The sequence below is a fragment of the Salvelinus fontinalis genome, chromosome 4 (genome assembly GCF_029448725.1).
Source record: "Salvelinus fontinalis isolate EN_2023a chromosome 4, ASM2944872v1, whole genome shotgun sequence".
In the NCBI taxonomy this organism is placed as follows: domain Eukaryota; kingdom Metazoa; phylum Chordata; class Actinopteri; order Salmoniformes; family Salmonidae; genus Salvelinus; species Salvelinus fontinalis.
In genome coordinates, this window is record NC_074668.1 from 67,572,851 (window position 1) to 67,597,708 (window position 24,858).

Here is a 24,858-nt window from a genome sequence, read left to right on the forward strand (position 1 = left end):
ACACACACACACACACACACACACACACACACACACACACACACACACACACACACACACACACACACACACACACACACACACACACACATTCTGCCATGACTGGTCAGAGTCCAGGGGCCACAGGGTCACCCGTTATTAACACACTGACCACTTGTAGCAGCTCACTGACACTGATCAGTGGTCAGCAGGCCTGTCAATACCTTCCATCAGGGCCTGACCAGACAGACAGAGGTCATTATCAGTCATCTGGGCTTAGGGCCTCAGAGCACAGCACAGTGGGGACCTCTGGGACTGACTGGATGACTTAGTGCTTCAACCCCCAGACAGGTCAGGTCAACGTCCCTCCGGCCAGGGCCACGCTGACCCCTCCCCCCTTTTACCTTACTCTCCCTTACACACTCTCTCTTACTCTCTTCTTTACCTCGCTCTCTCTTTCTATCTTCTTTACCGCTCTCTCTCTCTTTCTATCTTCTTTACCTCTCTCACTCTCAATGTTTCTCATATACACATTGAGCTGGAACAAATAGTGCTAACCGGCAGTCCAGCACATCTTCAGATTGTCTCAGTAGTTTTGAGACTATTTATTTAATGTGTGTAGATGAACAGAGCATCCAAGCCTTTTCTGTGGCTCAGACTGTTACATATGGAAGAGTCACATCCCAGCCATGTCCTTTTCATTTCATTTAGCAGCGAGAGGCAGATAAATCTTTGGGGAAACACTCATTTGGAAGGAAGGAATGCATTCGGAGGGAGGCAGCCTCTGGAAAGTAATAGGAATGTATATTTAGAGAAATTAACATAAGACATTTTACACAGTCCATGAAGAATATAATCCATGCATAATTGATTGGCGGCGTGATTGCCTGAGTTTACTGTAATTTTTCTATAGTGAGAGAAAGTCTCTCCTCGGGCTGTTCAGCCTAATAGATTTTAGGATATTTCATTTAGGGCTGTCCAGGAGCAGAGCAGCTGCAGTGCTACAGTGATTCTTTTTTCTTCCAACACGTATGACTCCATACCACTGAAATTACTCTAATTCAGCAGGCAAAACCAAGGTCACAAACACTCTAATTGCCTGCCATTTTGATAAACTCTATCAACTTGTTTGTCTCACATTCCAGTTTGAATAGCAGGTGAGGGGGCTCTTTGCCCGTTTGTATGTTCCGTGCATTTGCATAGAAAATTTGGCAGTTTGTTTTCATATGTGTCTTTTATAACCAATGCCATGACCCTATGACCCCCTGCTATGGCTGCCATTCTCCTTTAGAACAGGCCAGCGTAGAACAGGAAGGAGATTCAGAGTTTATAAAGAAATAATGCAGGGCCCTGATGATTACAACATATTATTTTATATATTATATTTATAGCTTTTGTTGTTTTCCACCAAAGACTGCCATTATACTAGGTCAAGATATTTGTTATCCACCTTAGAAACGACTTTTAGAGAATAGGACCTCACTCTTGATAATGCTCCACAATAAACACTGGAATTTCAATTTCAAACTCTGGCCTTGTACAAATTGTACTGTATACTTCTTAAATGCCAGTGGATCGATAAATGAACAAGCTAATTTAGGAATTTCTAGCTATACAAAGTAATAGCTCGACACACCTGACGGCAGGACTGCCTGCTGTGATTCAGTCTCTCAGGGTCGTGAAGCTCTGATGGTGCAGACAGACATATGAGAGAGAGGAGGACAGTGAGTTGATGATGGCAGTTCTCTGTGCCTGGCCCTAGGGAGCATTGTGACTAGGTCGTAGTGTAGTGGAGCCACTGGTCTGGGCCCTGCTTCGTTATCCTCTTTCTAACCATCCACATCGACGGCCACCTCCACCCGCCCTACTGGGGCCCCAGCCGCCCCACTGCCACCGCAACGGCCACACGGCCGAGACGAGGGGCAATGAACTCCGAAACACACCTTTCATCTTCCAGATGGAGTGATTTAGCATGGGCTGTGTTCCCCAAGAGCCCCTGCTCCCTTACCCCTACTCCCCATTCTGCAGAATCAACATTTAAATTCTTTAACTTGATGTTTTGTTACTATGACAATAGAAATCAAGCAGTTGAGATGCATTTGGTACATCCGGTGTATTTCCGACCGTTAGAGAAAATAAAGAAACATGACATTGGGAGAGTAACAGAGGAAAAATGAATACGTCTGACTGGACCATGGTGCTCTATGGGGAGTTAAAATCTAACGGGGGGGAAACTGCTCCTCTTTCCTACTGAGCTTTACCAATGAGGGGAAGGGGCACACTTATTTTTATTTCACTCCCTTAATTTTCTCATCACTCAGAAGAAGCCACCTGTCTCTTCCCAAGATTCCCTTCCTTTGTCTCTTAAATAATACGCCTGCATCCGCATGTTGGATGGAGATGACCAGGAGGGAACAGAGAAAAGGTGTGTGAGAGAGGGGAGCAAGAAATGAACAATAAGGGGGAATGCAATAGAAAGAGAGGGAGGGGGATTAAAAGAGGAGAGGTGACCTTTTTTCTCTGTGGCTCTTGTCGTGTCTGGCCATCAGTAAGCAGCAGCAGCCATGTCTGCAAAGGGAGCCATTTTCTCGCCCATCTCATTACCACGTTTTATATTCAGCAGCGTTGAGAAGACGCTGGTCACCGCTCTGCTCACCCCCCCCCCCCCCCCCCCCATCCATTGCAGGCATCAGCTGGTGTGTGTGTGTGTGTGTGTGTGCGTGTGTGTGTGTGTGTGTGTGTGTGTGTGTGTGTGTGTGTGTGTGTGTGTGTGTGTGTGTGTGTGTGTGTGTGTGTGTGTGTGTGTGTGTGTGTGTGTGTGTGTGTGTGAGAGAGAGAGAGAGAGGGGTGGGGGATTAGACAGACGGACCCCTGGGTTGGAGGCCAGAGCTCAAGTTCATCACCACAGACAATGGAAAGCTCTTCAGAAAGCAATTGGGCTCTCAGTGATATTGGCCTTGGTAGCAGTGGGGCTTCAGCTGAGCATGCGCACACAGCTGTCCCCCAGACCGCTGCAGACCCCTCTCTCTCCCTGAGCCACCTTCATTACGCCCGATACCGCTCCACCTCTGCTTCTCCCCACCGCAGCCCATCTCCAGAGCCCACTACTGTTAATTATATCCCATGAGCACCTCTAGCCACAGTGACAGTGTGTGGAGCAGTATGTGTATCTGGGCACGCACACTGAGTCAGCCTCTGCTGTGACTAGAGCACACGATGGTGACAGAGCTAGCCCCCTCCTCCCTCCTCCTTCCCTCCTCCTTCCCTCCTCCTTCTCTCCTCCTCCTCCCCTCCCTCCCTTCCTCCTCCTCTTCCTCCTCCTCCTCCTCCTCCTCTACCCCCTCACACCCCCATGCAAGGACAGCTGCTACCCCAGCCCAGCGTAGCTGCCATTGTGAGGATCCACACTAACAGGGGCTTTAGCCACTGGTGGTGTGAAATTAAACAGCCCTGTCAGTCCGTCAGTCCGTCCGTCCCCTGATGATAAGTGGCGTGCTGTCCACATGTAGCTCTGGTTATCTGCTGTCACACTGCACAAGGTCAGCCCACCAAGGTGATCATGGGAATTAGAGTTCTGGACTAAAAAATCTCAGCGTGGAGAAAAACTGACTTGTTCGTAGTGGTGGGTGTTTAGTAAACTGTATTACACAGTGGTTGATATACAGGCTAATGGCAAGCAGACCGTAATGTAGTAGATCTATCGACTGTACTATGACCCATCCAGGTGAAGTGTTTTATGCTAAAGACCCTAACTGGTGCTGCCTTGTCCTATTTTGCATATGTTTCTGATGAAAGTGAATATATATAGTAAACGTTAGGGTGTTATGACGTGGAAATAGGACATTCTCTGCATTGGATGTACAGTATTCAATACTTAATGAAAACATATTATTCACAGGACTACTCAAGGAGGTAAGAGCAGTAGTCTTCAAAAAGGAAATTAGGTGATGGAATTAATGAAAAGGCCATTTTTGCCAGAGCAAATTATCTTTTTGAAATGAATAGTTAATATTTTATTATTACTATATATTGTTAATGCACACTTTGCATTTTTGCTAATATAATGTATCATTCCACATTCATTTCACCACTCAGCCTTGATGAGTACTTCAAATGTGAATTAAAGCACTCCATTTTTACGAAGAAAATGAGTAATAATTCAGAAATATTAATAATATATAATAATGCTATTCAGGAAAATGGAAAGTTGAAAAACAGAGGGGAGAACAGAGAGGGATTGCTGTACCTGGGATTGTTTGCTGTTTAGTGTGTGACGCTACAGGTCAGAGAGGTTGGTCAACAGAATGCAATCAAAGGCTGTTCGGGTTCTCGTGGTCAGAACACGGTCATCCAGCGGTCACAATTGAGCGGTCTGGTTTGAGGTAGGCTGAGCTGGGCTGGTGGTTGGCTCTGGTAGCTAATTGAAGCTGAGCACTGACAGGTCTCCTCATCTCCTCCTGTACTTAACCCATTTAGAAGTCACTGCTAACACGGACCACTCATTAATATTAATTATCCTGCGTGTTAATTTGAGCCAATCCCCATCTTTAATGCACTTAAACATGGTGAAGATGATAGGGCTGTGAGGTGCTAATGAGGGACAGACTCTCTATCTGACTATATGGGGTCAGGGGAGGAGGGGGGGATCTTTCTCTCTCTCTTTCTTTTCTCCTTCAACTCCACCCTGTCTTTCTCTGTCTCTTGTCACGTCCTGACCGTAGAGATCCTTTTTATGTCTCTATTTTGGTTGGTCAGGGCGTGAGTTTGGGCGGGCATTCTATGTCTGGTGTGCTATGTTGTCCTTGTTTTGTATTTCTGTGTGTTTGGCCTGGTATGGTTCTCAATCAGAGGCTATCGTTGTCTCTGATTGAGAATCATACTTAGGTAGCCCGTTCCCACCTGTGTTTGTGGGTGGTTGATTCCTGTTTAGTGTTTGTTTCACCTTTCAGGACTGTTCGTTTGTCGTGTTTGTTGTTTTGTCAAGTGTTTCATATTTTAATGAAATAGTATGGACACTTACCACGCTGCACCTTGGTCCTCTTCTCCTTCTCCCGACGACGTGCGTTACACCTCTCTTCCACTCTGTCTCTAAATCTAAGACCATTCTGCAAAGTAAATGAATTCCTTTTTTACCATGGCTTTTAAAAAGAATATTAGAAACTCTCATCATTATGATATTATTAAAAGATGATTCCACGCCAGGGGGAGCAGAAAATATTTTTTGTATCTCAGATTGTTTGGGCAAATCTCTCATAGAAACTTGATTAGGAGGAAGGATGTTTGACATTTTTTCAAATGACGATGAAAGTGGCCACTAGACCCTTTTTAGACTTATACCTTCCTCCTGTAAGACCCTATGATCTGTGAACTGTAGTTTTGAGATATTATGATTTTTTTATGTTGAGTAAATGAATGTGATAATGTGTATTTCAGAATCTAGACAAACTCCATATGTTAGAGCACACTGTAAAGAGCATAATGACACCAAGGTGTTGTCTGTATCATGTACGGTTCACAGATAATAGGGTCTTACAGGAGGCAGGTATACAGTTGAAGTCGGAAGTTTACATACATCTTAAACAAATATATTTAAACTCAGTTTTCACAATTCCTGACATTTAATCCAAGTAAAGATTCCCTGTTTAAGGTCAGTTAGGATGACCAATTTATTTTAACGAATGTGAAATGTCCGAATAATAGTAGAGGGAATGATTTATTTCAGCTTTTATTTCTTTCATCACGTTCCCAGTCGGTCAGAAGTTTACATACACTCAATTCGTATTTGGTAGCCATGCCTTTAAATTGTTTCACTTGGGTCAAACATTTCGGGTAGCCTTCCACAAGCTTCCCACAAAAAGTTGGGTGAATTCTGTCCCATTCCTCCAGACAGAGCTGGTAAACAGAGTCAGGTTTGTAGGCCTCCTTGCTCGCAAACACCTTTTCAGTTCTGCCCACAAATGTTCTATAGGATTGAGGTAAGGCTTTGGGATGGCCACTCCAATACCTTGAATTTGGTGTCAAAGCCATTTTGCCACAACTTTGGAAGTATGCTTGGGGTCATTGTCCATTTGGAAGACCCATTTGCGACCAAGCCTCAACTTCCTGACTAATGTCTTGAGATGTTGCTTCAATATATCCACATAATTTTCCTTCCAGATCATGCCATCATTTTGTGAAGTGCACCAGTACCTCCTGCAGCAAAGCACCCCCACAACATGATGCTGCCACCCCGGTGCTTCACGGTTGGGATGGTGTTCTTCGGCTTGCAAGCGTCCCCCTTTTTACTCCAAACACAACGATGGTCATTATGGCCAAAGTTATATTTTTGTTTCATCAGACCAGAGGACATTTCTCCAAAAAGTACAATCTTTGTCCCCATGTGCAGTTGCAAACCGTAGTCTGGCTTTTTTATGGTGGTTTTGGAGCAGTGGCTTCTTCCTTGCTGAGCGGCCTTTCAGGTTATGTTGATATAGGACTCATTTTACTGTGGATATTGTAACGGCTGTCCTCCTCCTCTTCTGAGGAGGAGTAGTTGGAAGGATCGGGGGACCAAAATGCAGCGTGGTATGTGTTCATCATGAATTTAATAAACAGAGAACACTGAACAAACTATACAAAACAATAAACGAACAATGAACGTAAAGCTATATAAGAAATGTGCTGACACAAGCAACTAACATAGACAATCACCCACAACTCACAACCCACAATGACAAAACAGGCTACCTAAATATGGTTCCCAATCAGAGACAATGACTAACACCTGCCTCTGATTGAGAACCATATCAGGCCAAACACAGAAACAGACAAACTAGACATACAACATAGAATGCCCACTCAGACCACACCCTGACCAAACAAAACATAGAAACATACAAAGAAAACTATGGTCAGGGCGTGACAGTCCCCCCGCCCCCCCCCCCCCCCCCCCCCAAGGTGCGGACTCCGGCCGCAAAACCTGAACCTATAGGGGAGGGTCTGGGTGTCCGCGGTGGTGGCTCTGGCGCTGGACGTGGACCCCACTCCACCATAGTCTTAGTCCACTTTAGTAGCGTCCTTTGAGCGGCGACCCTCGCCGCCGACCTAGGACTGGCAACCCTACTAAAGGGCCCCACTGGACTGAGGAGCGCCTCTGGACTGAGGAGCGCCTCTGGACTGAAAGGCAGCTCCGGACTGAAGGGCAGCTCCTGACTGGCGGGCGGCTCCGGCAGCTCCTGACTGGCGGGCGGCTCCGGCAGCTCCTGACTGGCAGGCGGCTCTAGCGGCTCCTGACTGACGGACGGCTCTAGCGGCTCAGGACAGACGGGCGGCTCTGATGGCTCTGGACAGATGGGCGGCTCAGACGGCGCTGGACAGACGGGCAGCTCAGACGGCGCTGGACAGACGGGCGGCTCAGACGGCGCTGGACAGACGGGCGGCTCAGACTGCGCTGGACAGACGGGCGGCTCAGGCGGCGCTGGATAGACGGGCGCACCTGTAGGGAGGAGACGGAGAGACAGCCTGGTGCGTGGGGCTGCCACAGGACCCACCAGACTGGGGAGACCTACAGGAGGCCTGGTGTTTGAAGGAGGCACCGGAAGGAGCGGGCTGTGGGGGAGCACTGGAGCTCTGGTACGCAGCCTTGGCACCACTCCCCCAGGCTGGATAACTACTCTAGCCCGGACCCTCCAGAGGGCAGGCACAGGTTGAACCGGGCTGTGGGTGAGCACTGGAGATCTAGTGCCTACTACTCGCACCTCTCCCTTGGGCTCCACTCCCACATTCGCCCGGCACGAGCGGAGCGCAGGCATAGGACGCACCCTCCCAGCGCCCCGGAGACACAGCACGCAGAGCCGGCGCAGGATACCCTGGACCGAAACGGCGTACCGGAGACCAGACACGCTGAGCAGGCACAATAAGCCCTGGCTGGATGCCCACACTCGCATGACACTTTCGGGGGGCTGCCCTATAGCACACCGGGCTAAGGGCACGTACTGGCGACACCGTGCGCTTAACCGCATAACACGGTGCCTGACCAGTAACGCGCTGCTTATAATAAGCACGAGGAGTGAGCTTAGGTCTCCAACCTGACTCTGCCACACTCCCCGTGTTCTCCCCCCCCCCCCCCCCCCCAAAAAAATGTTTTGGGGCTGCCTCTCGTACCTTTCGCGCTGCCGCGCTGCCGTGCTGCTTCCTCATATCGCCGCCGCTCAAATTTCGCTGCCTCCAGCTCTGCCTTGGGGCGGCGATATTCCCCAGCCTGTGCCCAGGGTCCTTTACCATCCAAAACTCCTCCAATGTCCAGGAGTCCAAAACTTGCTGCTGCCCGATACCACGCTGCTTGGTCCGGTTGTGGTGGGTGGTTCTGTAACGATCTTCGTTGGGAGAAAGAGAGGAGGACCAAAGCGCAGCGTGGTAAGTGTTCATGATGAATATTTAATGGAACAAAACTGAACACTGAAATACAAAACAATAAAGTGAACGAACTAAAACCGCAACAGTTCCGTGTGTAACACACAGACACGGAAGACAACCACCCACAAAACACAACAGAAAACAGGCTACCTAAATATGGTTCCCAATCAGACACAATGACTAACACCTGCCTCTGATTGAGAACCATATCAGGCCAAACGAAAAACCCAACATAGAAACACAATCCATAGATAACCCACCCAACTCACGCCCTGACCATACTAAAATAAAGAAAATACAAAAGAACTAAGGTCAGAACATGACAGATATAGATACTTTCGTACCTGTTTCCTCAAGCATCTTCACAAGATCCTTTGCTGTTGTTCTGGAATTGATTTGCACTTTTCGCACCAAAGTACGTTCATCTCTAGGAGAAAGAACGCGTCTCCTTCCTGAGCGGTATGACGGCAGCGTGGTCCCATGGTGTTTATGCTTGCGTAATATTGTTTGTACGGATGAACGTGGTACCTTCAGACGTTTGGAAATTGCTCCCAAGGATGAACCAGACTTGTGGAGGTCTAGAATTGTTTCTTCTGAGGTCTTGGCTGATTTCTTTTGATTTTCCCATGATGTCAAACAAAGAGGCACTGAGTTTGAAGGTAGGCCTTGAAATACATCCACAGGTACACCTCCAATTGACCCAAATGATGTCAATTAGCCTCTCAGAAGCTTCAAAAGCCATTACATAATTTTCTGGAATTTTCCAAGCTATTTAAAGGCACAGTCAACTTAGTGTATGTAAGCTTCTGACCCACTGGAATTGTGATGCAATGAATTATAAGTCAATTAATCTGTCTGTAAACAATTGTTGGAAAATGTATTTGTGTCATGCACAAAGTAGATGTCCTAACCGATTTGCCAAAACTATAGTTTGTTAACAAGAAATTTGTGGAGTGGTTGAAAAACGAGTTTTAATCACACCAACCTAAGTGTATGTAAACTTCCGACTTCAACTGTACGTCTAAAAAGGACATAAAATGGCCACTTTCTTCATAATTGTCCAAAAAATGGTTTGTGATACAAATATTAAACATTCTTCCTACCAAGAAGTTGTGACAATTGCCAGAACAATCTGACATACCAAAAATATTATCCGCTCCCGCTGGCGTAAAATTGGCCTAAAATGATTGAGATTGGATGGTAATGTCAATGGAGTCCTTTTGCAGCTATGCTTAAACACTAATGGTGCTGCTAGAATGGCCTTGGTCAGCCCTGGCTCCCCATCTTTTCCTCCAGTAGCAGAATGGCCTGGGTCAGCCCTGGCTCTCCATCTTTTCCTCCAGTAGCAGAATGGCCTGGGTCAGCCCTGGCTCTCCATCTTTTCCTCCAGTAGCAGAATGGCCTGGGTCAACCCTGGCTCTCCATCTTTTCCTCCAGCAGCAGGCAGCCAGATAGAGGCACATCCTGGCTGGGCAGAGTACTAGGGGTGTTAACAGGTTCTATATTGGCTGGTCGTCTAGGGGTGACAGGTGTGACCACAATGATATAAAGAACACTATTGGACAGTACATTATGTGCCATGGTGTTTGATTATGGGCGGCGTGTGGATGTGGATTTGCACGCCATCTTCATGCCTTCTGTAGTCTATAGTTTTGTCCCATATTCTTATTATTATTGTTATATTCAACCTGCTTTTTGAGCAACTTTGACGTGCCGTGCACAGTATTTTAGTGATGTGATGCAGCCCATATTGATCATGACTCTGGATTGATAGACAATCTGTATTTGAACTTGAACTTGACTGTGAGTGGCTTCCTCCAGTGGTCGTATAGAGCCTGTTGTGATTGGAGGTTGATGCTGGCCACTGTGTTTCTCTGGTTAAGCCGTCCACTCCACCCTGCTCTCCTCTCACTGTGCTGACGGGGTCTTGGGGGTGCGCTGCGTGGTCACAACTCCTGCCTCTGTGCTGGTCCCTGTGGGGACGCAGGGGCCGGTGGTCCGTCGGTCAGTGTGGCAGCTCCAGCTTACACAGTCATTTCCAGGCTGCCTGCCTCTCTCTCTGGGTTTTTAATGTGGATGTGGACGCAAATCCCTGCCATCTATGTTGTCTGACTGAGCTGAGGTTTAGGGTGAAGACCGTGCAGGGAGAAGTAGACTATCGATCCATTTGATACTATATTTAAAATATAGTTCTATAGAATCAGCACTTACAAATAAGTAGGAGGAAATGACTGTGGGCAGTGGTTGGCAGTGGTTTGACATGTATAGTTTCAATAATGGGAATATTGCATTGTTTTGAAATGTTCCAAAGATGCAAGAAGTTTTTTGAGACTTAAGTTTTTGGAAGTTTTTTGAGACTGCACTTTTGAGAAGTCCACAAAAGTGCAGTCATTAACTGTTGCCATATGGCTAAACTCAACAAGAAAACCAAATGTTACAGTAGGTTAGATATAGCTGTGTAAGTCATTATGAATATACAAATATGTAGATATAGTATTTTTCATTCATTATAATAACATTTCTTATATTTCACCTAATCATAAAATCGCTGTAATATTATCATAAAATAGCAGTTTCTTTCTACTCAGATGCATGAGACTGAAATATGACAGTGCTCTCTAAATGTAAAGCATGTTTTGGTAGTGGAGTAGTCACAGCCAGCCACACACACACACGCACGCACGCACGCACGCACGCACGCACGCACGCACGCACACACACACACACCCACACACACACACACACACACACACACACACACACACACACACACACACCACACACACACACACACACACACACACACACACACACACACTGAAGTGAATTGAAGTCATTTTGATGAAAAATGAGGGGCAGGCTGATTTGGGACAGCTTGGCGGAGCCGGCAGTGATGCCATTAAGCGGCACCCTGGCTGATAAGGCGAGCAGAGTTATTGAATAAATAAATAAATTAAAATAATATCTTATGTATTCTTTTCACCTCCCTTCAGGCCCCCCATCCCAAATCCTGACCAGTCGGGCTCTTCCCCCCCTAACCCCCAGACCCCGTCTCCCCCAAACACACACATCATTTCCCCGCACCCCTTCACTGCTGATGCAGGCACCAACCGCCGCTCCTGGAACCTTCCCCCTAGTATCCATCCACCAGCACATAAAAAAAAACTTGAATGCAGCTTTGCAATAAATAATACATTTGACTAATACACATTCAGCAGGAGTCAGTGTTTACCCCCCACGCCCACACATCCAGAGGAGGGAGAAAGACAGAATCCAAGAAAAGAAGCGTTTCCTCCAGAACAGAGAGCAGTGACGGCTCGATAATAGGCTAAAACAACTAGCATGAGAGCAAGAAAGTGAGAGAGAGGGAGAGAGACAGCGAGAGAGAGATAGAGAGAGAAAGAGAGAGAAAGAGAGAGAGAGTGAGGGAGAGGGAGGGAGAGACAGAATGAGAGAGAGCGAGAGAGCGAGAGAGAGCAAGAGAGAGAGTGGCAAGCATATTATAACTCATCCATGTGGATCTCCCTAGTAGATTGGGAACAATCCCTTGTTGAAATTGCCTTCTAAACACTTAGAGAGAAGGAGACAGCACGGAGCAGCCTGCCAAGCTCAGTGTGTTCCTGTGTGTATATTCTCACACTGCCTGCTATCCTAGCCAAGGTAGAGAGACCTCTGAGAGAACGCGTGCATGTGTGTGTGGAGGAGAGAGAGAGAGAGAGAGAGAGAGGGTATTATGCACTGTGGATGTTGCCTCGTGTTTAACCAGCCTGCCTGCAAGCCCAGGTACTGCCTGCCTGCGCGCCGGCTTCTAAATAAGCAGCACATTCACCGTCCCCTTAAGGACAGGAGGCTAGGCTGCAGAGTGTGAAATCCCACTAATAGTCAGTACAGTAGCTAGCGCTGAGCAGCAGCCAGAGCAGGAGTCAGCTCCTACATGACTTACTACTGTAGGTAGAGGACAAGCAGGACCAGAAGAGACAGTGGGGATTGGACGTCAGAGGGAAAAGAAAAAGAAAATACAGAAAGGTCAGTAAATTCCTTTTTTATTTTTGCTCTGTGGAATCTATTTTTTTCCTCATCTTCCACTCTGAGTCCAGTAAGTCTGGAACCTGGGCTGTGACTGCTGCGTTTTGCTGGAGAAAGTATTGATTCTTTACAAGTTTGTGGGAAGTGTGCTACTGTTTGATCCTGCCAGGTGGGAGCAGGTGGAAAAGCTGGATGTGGGGGTCTGGCTGCTGGAACAGGCCAAGTCATCACGAGTGTATAGACTGTGTGTGTTTGTGTACGTTTGTGCATGTGTGTGTTTACATTTTAGTGAATGGGTGTCTGTGTGTGTGTTTATTTGTGTACCATTTTACATTGCATTACATTTTAGTATAAAGTATCTATATTTGTGTGTGTTATTATCATATGTGTGTACTCCTATTTTCTGCTTGTGTAAGTTGACTGGGTCAAACTGTGTGTGTGTGGGTGGGTGGGTGTGCACGCACGTGTGTATGGTTGTGATGCTGTCTATATTTTTGGGAGTGAGGGGGAGGAAGAAGGGGGAGGGAAGGGGATCCCCCCCGTGGTCAGTAGTGAGTGGGCCAGAGAATGGGATCGGGGAAAGGGGGCCGTGCCGGAAAAATGAAAGCGGCGGCCGCGCTGAAAAGATAAATAAAAGCGCTCTTTGCCGCCATTTCATCCTGTATGTGTGCATGTACTCATAGGGATGCTCTGGCCAGCCCTGATGGACAGACACTCATGACTCCCAACCACGACAAACGCTAGCTGTCTCATGTGGTAACATATTGCACACTGAGAGGGTCATTGGACCCGTGACCTGCACACACACAGGTGAAGGAAGCATAGTAACCCACACCGCGGTGCACACCACAGACACACACCAACCAAGATGGTGTCCGCCATTTCCTCCTCCAATGGTGTTTCATGTACAGTCAGGTCCGCATCGTCATTAGATTTTTTAATAGAGCTTTGTGGTGGGGAAAAAATGATGTTGACTTTTACTTCCCACTTTGGTAGTTCATTTTGAAATTCACATTTTTTGTAAACAATGTTTTTAAAATTTGGGTTTTGATTTTTTATGTTTTGAACTATAATTTCAGAAGTATGAATGTGGTTGAGAATTGGAATGACGAAACTGCAGGACTTAAGGTATGTCAGCACTTAGACACGATAAGCCACACTCAAAAGAAAACTGGAAAAGCCAGGACTACCAAATTGTCGGCAACACTAAAGACATCAACACAAACATTTCAGCCATCCATCATAGCTGTCGCTCTGTTTCTGTGGCGACAGTGATTTATTCCAGGGCTGAAATCCATTTGAGTCTGAATGAGGAAATAAACTCCAGTCCAGCAGGAGGACTACAGACACACACACACACACAATCACGCTGAGCATGTTAACACAGATACCGTAGAGAGCAGGTGAGCCATGTTCCCTCACAGCCATGTTTAAAACCACACATCCCACAATACACCATTGTAAACCTCCCCGCAGGGTCACTAGATATTAAGCAGACCGAGAGTACCCAGCTAGCAGCTAGAAGTTGTGGGAAGGTTGTACAACCTCGCTCTCACCAAGCTCTACGAAAAATATGGTTCTCAGAACGTTATGTGTTGTCTGGGTACACAATATTAACTTCTAAGTATGGTTTTGAGTAAATGTACAGTATATTCATTATTTATTATTAATCCCCTTAATTGTAAATCTTGAAATGCACTGGTTTCAAAACAACCTAGTATGTTGTGCAATTTATCACCATACACAGCATGTTGCAGTTGTGAAATATTTAGAGGACCAGCACATATTACTACATCTATTAATATGAAGGCTAAAACTGGTATGTGTGATGAGCTGCTGCTCCTGTGTGTGTGTGTGTGTGTGTGTGTGTGTGTGTGTGTGTGTGTGTGTGTGTGTGTGTGTGTGTGTGTGTGTGTGTGTGTGTGTGTGTGTGTGTGTGTGTGTGTGTGTGTGTGTGTCTGTGTGTCTGTGTCTGTGTGTGTCTGTGTCTGTGTGTGTCTGTGTCTGTGTGTGTGTGTGTGTGTGTGTGTGTGTCTGTGTCTGTGTGTGTCTGTGTCTGTGTCTGTGTGTGAGAGTTTGTGTGTGTGTGTGTGTGTGTGTGTGTGTGTGTGTGTGTGTGTGTGTGTGTGTGTGTGTGTGTGTGTGTGTGTGTGTGTGTGTGTGTGTGTGTGTGTGTGTCTGTGTGTGTCTGTGTGTGAGAGTTTGTGTGTGTTAGTGTGATGCTTGCTGTGATTTAGGTTTGTTTTTTCACATTGCTCTCTCTCTCGCTCTCTCTCTCTCTCTCTCTCTCTCTCTCTCTCTCTCTCTCTCTCTCTCTCTCTCTCTCTCTCTCTCTCTCTCTCTCTCTCTCTCTCTCTCTCTCTCTCTCTATCTCTCTCTCTCTGTCTTGCTTTCTCCTCTTGGCCTGTCTTCAATTGCTTATTTTTCCCATTTTGCTTCCCTGTCGTTGTTTGTATCTCAGATCATAACTCAGGTCCCATACTGTGCAGGCAGATTTATCTGAGCGAACATACCACCCCCCCCCCCCCCACCCCCCAGCCCCAACCTTAGCCCTTAAGCCCTCTTCCCTGGACATTCACATGTTTATGTGTGTGTGGACTAGGGTTGCAAAATTCAGGGAACTTTCAATAAATTCCCTGGTTTTCCAGAAATCCTGATTTGAGGAAAATGTGCAACCCTAGTGTGGACACACTGTGTGTGCTTGTGAGTTAGATATATAGATAAGCAGAGGGAGAGAAAGTGTGTGTGAGTTTGTTTATCATCGTCCATGTATATATTGGTCAAACGGGTTTAGGGTGTCAGGAGGAGAGCATGATGTTGTGATTTCTGCAGATGTGTGGTGAGGAGCTCTGTGCTGGGCACTTAATGTGTTTGGGTCTGCTGCTATCTGGCCTGCTAATGTGGGCCGGGGCAGCATCCGTCTGGAGCTAGGCTGGGCTAGCCTGGAGTTGGAGGTGGCCTGGCTATGTGTCTATGTTTTAGTGTTTGAACATATGAATTGGATGACAATACTGGAAAAATAATGCCTTTGTTGTACGTCATCCAAAGGTGAGTTATACTGAACAAAATATAAACGCAACATGCAACAATTTCAACGATTTTACTGAGTTCATATAAGGAATTTAGTCAATTGAAATAATTTCAGTAGGTCTTAATCTATGGATGTCACATGACTGGGCAGGGGCGCAGCCATGGGTGGGCCTGGGAGGAAAATACTCCTCAGTTTCATCAGCTGTCCTGGTGGCTGGTTTCAGATGATCCGCAGGTGAAAAATCCGGATGTGGAGGTCCTGGGCTGGCGTGGTTACACGTGGTCTGCAGTGGTGAGGCCGGTGGGACATACTGTCAAATTCTCTAAAACAACATTGGAGCCGGCTTATGGTAGAGAAAATAACGTTACATTGCCTGGCAACAGCTCTGGTGGACATTCCTGCAGTCAGCATGCCAATTGCACGCTGCCTCAAAACTTTTAGCGTGGCCTTTTATTGTCCCCAGCACAAGGTGCACCTGTGTAATGATCATGCTGTTAAATCAGCTTCTTGATATACCACACCTGTCAGGTGGATAGATTATATTGGCAAATGATAAATGCTCACTAACAGAGATGTAAATACATTTTGAGAGAAATAAGCTTTTTGTGCGTATGGAACATTTCTGAAATATTTTATTTCATCTCGTGAAACATGGGACCAACACTTTACATGTTGCGTTTATATATTTTTTCTGTAATACATTTGCAGTATATTACAATTCTAAATGCAAAAGGGCATTATAATACCTTAAAACCTGTATCTGTGAGAAGGATATCAGTGGTATTTTAAATCTTTAATCACTTGCATTATGCCGTTTGGAATATTATTCATTAATTTGTTTTTCAACATGGGTATGGATTTTTGAATTTAGAATTTTAGGAAATGCTTAATGAAGACCTAAGTCAAGACCTGCTATTGACCATGTTGAATTCAAGCGTTTTGATTTGCGTTCTGAATATATATTTCCTGACATGTGATTGGACCAGTTGTAGTGCTGGTTGTCCCATAGGCATCTTTGCTTCCACACAGTGATTGAATAGAGGCTGAGGTCCGGGCCTTACTATGATAATGTGCCAAACGGCTCTGCTCCCAAAATCCAGGATTAATGCCTGCTTTAGAGGCTTAGCATGGGCAGCCATTCAGACGTGCATGGGATTGCCTGGGCTGCTACCTTGGTCCCCTGTTATCGCCTGCAGAGGTTGACAGGGCTAGGAGCCACTGGAGGAACTAAGTGTCTCACTTTAGCACCCCGACTGACCGTATCACTCCACACTCCACACTCTGCATCACTCCGCGCTTCACACTCTGTATCACTCCATACTACACACCTTCCACACCTTCCACAGGCCATGCCACACTACCAACCTGGACATCTCCTTTCTGTTTGGGCTGTTACATGGGAAATAAGCCGTTTTTAAAGCCTGATCTTGATGTGGAAGATATGATGTGAGTCATATGACATACAGTGTGTAGGCTTTGTCATGTAAATACTGATGTTTCTGACAGGTGCAACCATAATCATAATGAACTTTGAATTGCTTCAACAACATTTGTGTTTATCAAATTACAATTAATTGGATATTTCACAAGGTATGAAATATGTAAGTTATTTGTATTTTATAATCAGCAATGTTACATTTTTTTATCATTATCTTGAATATGTTCACAAATTTGTCTACTGTATTATTTATGTTATATTTGCTAAATTAGCTAATTAAATACTGAATCAATTGTTTGTCCCAGCTTTGAAATGCTTTGCTCATCTAATTCTTTCCAATTAATTAATTTAAGCTCAAAACCCATTAATTTTGTGCAACTGAGCAATTATAAACTCTGTGATAATTTAAAAATGAAAAATATTCAGTTCATAAAGCAATTAATTGTAGTTATATGAAGTGATGGTAAATTGAAAGCAAAACAAAATTATAAATTATAATTGCAATTATTTGTTGTTCGACACAGCCGTATGTCGATGCACGGGTTGCTTTGGATTTCTCAATTGACAAGTACACCATCATGTACTTTATTTATCCTTAGCCCCAAAATATTCTCTCTCTCTCACACACACAAGCACAAATGCATGCATACACACACGTAAACACACAACCCACACACACAATGAAAGATTGCAATATTGTAATGTACAACTCATATCAAGTGGTTGTGGGTGTGTAACTGTCTGAGTCCTGGTAATTTGTGTGATTTTGTAGTGTCATAAAAATATGTTGTATTGGACTATATAGTAGCAGTGGAACTGAACCTGCAGGTCATATATGTATTGTTGCTAATGTACAACTATTGCAGTATATTTCACCTTATAACTACTTCATGACCATACTGTGTAAAATAGTCAAGTATAGGATTACTGTGGAGCAGTGTGTGAGATTGTTGTGATATGGTAGACTTGTGTCCCACATGCCTCCAACACTGGAGGCAGCTCCGTTGACTGTCGGATGAGTGACACCTGCTCTCGTCCTATGAGACGTCCAGCTCTGTGCTGTCAGCATCAGCGGAGTGTCTGGGATTGGCTGTTTCCAGACATCACATGTCAACATCCCTGTGGAAACATCTGCATCTTGTGCTTCAGTTCAGACCCACTCCTTTTATTTTTCCTGCTTTCAAGTAGACATGGGCACATATGCAGCTGTGTTTGAAACACATGACAAACGCAGAAATATTTGACTCTTTATCAACAATCCTGAGCTGTGTATATTCTGTGAGGAGAGCAAGCACACTGCAAAGGCTCCACATGTTATGACATCACAACAGCAGATGAAACAGTCGATGTCTCTGCGGGATTAATTTAATTACATGAATGTTGTTGATTTTTCTGTCTCCCCATGACATCCTCGTTGCTTTATTTGTTGCTGTTGTTTGTTCTTTTGCATGTTAGCCAGGATGTTTTTTGCCTTATTAGTTAAATCTGTAATATCCATCAGAAGGAATAAGACGTTGGGTAATCATGTGGGCCAGCCAAATCTGAGTCTGCCTCTGCCTCTGCACAGCGTCTATAGTACAGCGTCTGGGCTGGGGTAAATACGTATGGTCATTCCCCATCTTATTACATCTGATTACTGCACTCATGTGGATAATCTCTTTATGCCTTTCTCATGTCTGAGGAACTTTTACACTCTCATGTGTGAACCTTATGGACTGGGGGCTGCAATGTTTCAAATACGATTGTTTATTCTGTGTCACCCCACATCCAGTGGGAGGATTCTAAATAATTGTGTACTTTGTCGGGCCTTCTGAAAGATTTCACAATGTGCAAGAGTTGGGATGATTTGTTATCCCAAAGATCAAATTAAATATATATTTATTTTAGTATAATCTAGCCTTGACCTCGTGTAGATAGGATTTATATTTATGGGTGCTACACATCAGGCAGTATGAACGATGCTATGAAAACCCACGGTCTATTTAGATTTATCTGGGGTAGGGACGCCTTGTCTTTTGTCCCTGTGCTTACTAGAAAGAGAGAGGATACATTTCCATTGAGATTGATGGGCGCAAAGCAGCCCGCTGCGGTGTAGTTTGGTGCAGGGACTGATCTGTGTAAGAGTAATGGCCGCTGGTTTGGTGCAGGGACTGATCTGTGTAAGAGTAATGGCCGCTGGTTTGGTACAGGGACTGATCTGTGTAAGAGTAATGGCCGCTGGTTTGGTGCAGGGACTGATCTGTGTAAGAGTAATGGCCGCTGGTTTGGTGCAGGGACTGATCTGTGTAAGAGTAATGGCCGCTGGTTTGGTACAGGGACTGATCTGTGTAAGAGTAATGGCCGCTGGTTTGGTACAGGGACTGATCTGTGTAAGAGTAATGGTCGCTGGTTTGGTGCAGGGACTGATCTGTGTAAGAGTAATGGCCGCTGGTTTGGTGCAGGGACTGATCTGTGTAAGAGTAATGGCCGCTGGTTTGGTGCAGGGACTGATCTGTGTAAGAGTAATGGCCGCTGGTTTGGTGCTGTGTTGATTCCATCTTGGCTGTCCTGCAATCAGCCAGAGGAGGGGGGGGGGTAAGACCCTTTTATTCCTCAGACCCCCTCCTTCACCACCACTGGAATATAATCCACTGTCTCCTGACCTTCAAATCATGCCGCGCTGCAGTCATTTCAATTGGCCTGGCCGGCATTAGCGTGAAATGTCCTCTAGCCGCTCTAACCACCACATGGAAGATTTCCTCTCTCCCAGCATGGCCTCCCTCCTCTTCTTCCCTCCTTTCTCTCCCTCTGCCATCATGCCCCGTTAAGTCAGGGTGGAGGGATGGGAAGAGCTTCCTCCTCCTCCTCCTCCTCCTCATGTTGGTAATGATCCTCCACAGGAGATGCTGCTGGTCAAAGCAGAGAAATAAAGGCCTTCACACCATTTTAGATTCTGCTTTGTTTGCGTTGCATTCTGTTATCGGGTTGAAATGATTCAAATATTGTAAGGATTGATACTGTATACTATAATAAGTCAATTGTGGGTATTTTGTAATCTAATTATTTGTGTGTAAAATATTTATCAATATTTTTTTTGACAAATGGAAATTCATATTTACAGTATGTCAATTCTAATATTGAACTTATCTTGCCGGTGGATGCGTTTGTGTCACATGCATGATTTCAGTGTTAACCCACTAAAGGGCCTGGTATTAGTATGAGTCCAAAGAGAGTGCATGGTGTAGCCAGTGTGGTGTAGTGGATCAGTACCAGTACTGAGTTTATTCTCATGTTAGTGATGGAGTGATGCATCAGAAGCTTGAGGCAGGGCAATCACTAACTCACATGCCAAGGCCCAGCCTGTGTCATATTGGTTGTAGACAGATATTTTATGAATAATTGAGAAAACCATATTTGATATGATCTGAATAATAAAAATATATCAGAGCACAAGCAGCATTCATGGCTGTCTTTAGAAGCTGAGTGAGAGATGTGTGTCATGCGTACACAAGCCTCCAGAGAGACTCTTTGTTCTGAAGGGTCAAAGAAAGCCTCTGAATGTTTGGTATATCTTATATCTTATATCTTAGCCTCTGAATGTTTGGTATATCATATCTAGAGACATGGTTTATTTCAAAGAATTCACAGAAAAGATTTCATCCAGAATGCGTTGTTCATTTACATGGAAAATGATAGAAATGTTCGCAGTGCAACAACTTTTGTCTATCATCAGCATGTCTCATAAATTACTGCTAACTCCATATTCCTAACCCCTGATGAATATGCTATGCCCTAGAATTCATCTTATGATGTACTATGAAACATCTCTTAACCCTTTTGTATGCTCCTGCCTGTATCTGAAGGAGGTTGTAGAGGTATGGATTTCAAGTCCCTACTTCCTGCTTCTGTGTTGATTGGTTGATGTCAAGAGCAGGTGTGGGAGGCAGTGTGAGTCAGTGTGACGTGTCGACGTGTAATGGAAGTGTCATGGCTGTGACCCTATGCTGACTGAGAGAAAGAGGAGTGACGTGTGTTTGTGAGTCATGTGAGAGATGTGTCCTCTGGTCCTAGAGGTTTCCAGTGCTGTCCTCATATGGAACCTTCTATAGCAGGTCCATGTCTCCTTCCTTCTGCCCTCCGGTTGTTATTACATACAGTATACTGTATGTATGATTAATGATCCCAATGGGAGTGTCCATAACACTACAGCCTCGGGCTAGAATTGAAATGCATGCAGGGGATGTAGAGCATTCTGCTATTATTGCTCAATAAACTTAGCAGCCATTACATTTGTTTTGCTTTTGTTGAGAATAAAACAGAGAGGGCTATGAGGTTTCAAATCAACAACTGGGCCACTCTAAGAGATGGACTTATTGGAATTGCATTAAGTTGATTAGAGCCAGAAATGAATCCCATTTACCACAGAGCAGTGTTAAACACACCGTTTCCCCCAGCAATGGCAGAGCACTGACAGTCAGTCAGCATCAATTCAACTCTGTGATGTGTATATCCTCATCCTGAGAGGTCTGGCTTTGTTCTCTTCTAATAAAGACCGTCTGGGTCTGTCTTTGGCACCAATGTTTAATTTCCTCATTTTCCAGAGATGGCCCTGAGTAATGCACAGTGCTTATCATACTACTGGAGAGCACTGACACAACACAACACAGCTCTCGTCTGATACCTACATGAACCTGGCTACCCCAGTCCTCATATCTCCGCTCTGTGAACCAGCAGTAAGGAGGAGTGTTGTTGTGTTTTAATCAGAGAATATGTCCAGCTGGACTGAACCAGGGCCGTTACATTGTGACCCCCTCTCCTCATTTACATATGGGATACATAGGGGATATGGAGTGTTTATATGCATGGAGATTCAGACGTGGCTTATTGTGGTCCGTCACACATGAAAACACACATCTACTATTGTTGTCATAAAAGTTATTGTGTACAGTCTTGACTAGAGAAAAACACGGCGGTATCTGGAGGCAATAGCGTGTATTCTTTTGTGAGTGTGTGTCCGTTTCCTGGTAGTAGTGAAAGGGTGTGTGTGGGGGGTTGTGAGGGGGCCAAGCTGTCCCCGGCTGGCTGTCAATTCATTGTGTCCCCAGCCCCCTGTTTAATTAATGTGAGCCACACTCATATACGTTATTGCACCCGGGGTTTGTCACTCATTAATCATGTGACCTTCTGTGGCGCGGTTAATGACCTTGGTGGAGTAGATCAGCTGGATATGGCTGGAGCCACAGAATTCAATTGTTTCTGGAAGTGGTTACGGTCACGCCAGGCAATTTATACGGCCGCCCCGCTCGGGGTCCTTCTCCTGAGCCAGCGCCACCTCTGCCTGTGTGCCTGCGCCTGGCTAGAGGTCCTTACAGGCTACGCCACAGGGCTGGCCGAGCCACTGCCAGACAAAGCAGAGAGGGGACACAGGATGGAGATCAGCAGGGGATAAGAGCTAACTGCAACTCAAATTCTCTCATCCTGGGCCTGTTTGGGCTGTCTCCTCTGTAAGTACTGGATCTCACTCTGCATATCTCCCCCTCTGTGATGATCTCCCTCTTGTACTTTGTCAATCTTTCCCTTCCTGTCAAATTCTACTTTCTCTACAAATTCTCAAATAATCAATAGAGATAGCCGCAATCTAAACTTGGAGGCTGCAAACGAGGCATAGAGGCAGAGAAGTAAGATTAGTAACACACGGTTAAATGTCAGAATACTTGTTAATGTTGCGACCAACTGTTTTTAGCAAGTTTTGTCAGTGAGCTGGTTTTGGCAACTTTTTTTGTCTAATCGCCATATAATGGATCATTATGATAATAATCCTGACTCTATGGGTGTGCAAAGTTTAAATAAAAATGGTGTCAAGGCTGCCGCCTCCTCGCAATCGTAGCATTAAAATGTTGGCTTTCTTCTCGGTGACATTAAAATGGAGGGATTTTGTTTATCCGTGCCTTTGTTTATTTAACATTTTGCTCAGTGGGGGGAGTTTCAGATAGCTTGTTTTCAAGACAGTCCCTGCAGACAGCGAGCAAACACTCCACAGTGTCATCAAACAGAACAATCCTCAACTTTCCCCCCTCCGCAGTTCTCCACAGCGCACACACAAATGTGCCAGAGAGGAAGAACACCATACAGGAATTTGATTGAAAATGATTGTCACAATTTTTGTGAGTCTGTAATGTAATAATATGCATTCAGGTTTTTTTTCTTCTTCAGATTCGTACACATAAGTGTAGCCCTTCACAGAGAAACCACACTGATGGATGAAAACATTGAATTTTCATGAAGCAAACTTTGGTGGGTATTGTGTCATTAATGAATGCACTGATGTGTGAAGGGATTCTAGATTCTCTATCTTTAAGGTGGCATCAACAGCCAGTTGGGCATATTCTGAAACCTGAAAAATAAAGATGAGATAAAAACAATCTTTGTGAATGGAGAAGTGAGTTCACTCCTGTATGAAATGAGTTCTGAATTGAGCTCATTCCACATTTACGTCTCCCATTCTACTTGGATATATGTGAACTACACTATAGTGGATCTGTGCAGCGCTGTGGTGGGATAGTGATGACTGACTAGGCCTCTGCACTCATGTCAGTTTTCACTTTTGTTGTTATTGCACAGACACACTATTGCATGGAACGCAAGGGAGTCTATAGCACATTGTTTGTTAGTTACTCTGGAAAAATCTATTATTTTTGATATAACATAACAAATATTACCAAACATTCCGAACTGAGTGTGTTTACTCCAGACCAAGGTCAAGTTGATAGACAGTGTGTCAGGTTCAATGTCAACATAAAAAGGGAGGTGAATGGGGACTGGGGCTAGGGGGGCTGGGGGTTGGGTGGAGCGGCTTGGGATGAAGCCTCCCAATCTACCCTGCCTCATTAAAGCACATTCTGTTTTACTGTCTGGCTCAACCAAACACACAGACATACCTACCATTATCTTTTTCCTTCCAATCTTTCACCCTCTCCCTTCAGTCCTTCTATCACCTCTGTCTCTCCTTCCTCCATCTTTCTCCCTCTCTCGCAAGTGCAGGCTTGACTCATATTTTCCGCTGTTCTGTAACCATGGCAATGAGGTCACTGCATATGATACTTAATTGAATCTTTCCAGTGCTTTTGTGTTCATCTCCTGGTCCGGACAATAAACATCTTCTGCTGATGACTCCAACCCCCTTCCTTCCCTCGCTCCACTCCCCTCCATCTTTCTTTCTTTCTCTTCATTTTGTCCCTTATGAATGTATTCATTTTTTCCCTCCCCTGCTTCCACCTCAGTATTCCCTCTCCCTCTCTTTCTCCTCGTCTATTTCTGACCCAATCTTCCTTGTCCTTTCTCCGCATGGCATTATTTAATTTTTTACTCATTGTTTTCTCTCGTGTCTTGTCCTTCGCTGTGGAACAAGTTATTATTATCTTATTTAGCCCAGCTCTATCCTTGCTGGTTTTGTTTCTCCTTGTCAAATGAACCTGCTGAGATTGAAATTAGAGGACTCAGAGCTGTTTAATGCATGTAATAATGCACATTGCCACTGCCCTTGTCCTCCTCCATCTCCATCCCCTTCTCTCTCTGCCCCCACCCCTCTTTCTCTTTCTGTCTCCATGTCTCTCTCTCTCCTGCCTGGACCCACTTTCTCCACCTTTACCCCTCTCTCACCCCCTGCTGCATTTGCATACTCAAATCAGTCTCAGGCGCAATCGTTAAATTCAATTGAAAAGACTCTGATGATTCAAGTGATGAAACAAAGCGCCTGGCATCCCAGGGACCCATTGATACACAAAGTGAGCCAGTGACACGAGGCGCTCTCCGAGCAGGTGTTCTGATTAATGCCCCACAAATTGGGGTCCTCTAAAATCCAGGCACAAGTGGAGAGACACACGTCCCTCCTCTCCACACAGCACACAGACAGACCAACACGCAAACACACACGCTGGCTCAGCCTTTATTCACGCAGGCATGGCAGCTAATCCATGAGGGTGTACAGATTCAAAAATACAAACACTGGAGT

General features: G+C 45.2%; 1 protein-coding gene across 2 annotated transcripts in view; it reads left to right on the forward strand.

Annotated features, from left to right (window-relative positions):
• The window catches only part of zfhx3b (zinc finger homeobox 3b), a 413,258-nt gene that overhangs the window by 124,678 nt on the left and 263,722 nt on the right, over positions 1–24,858 (forward strand). Inside the window, exon 1 of one of the 2 annotated variants that reach the window (XM_055921127.1) lies at positions 11,942–12,399. The exons of the other annotated variant lie outside the window; for it this stretch is intronic. The gene's annotated coding sequence lies outside the window, so the exon portion shown is untranslated. Of the gene's footprint in view, positions 1–11,941; positions 12,400–24,858 lie in introns of those variants that run through there. 2 annotated transcript variants of the gene reach the window in all.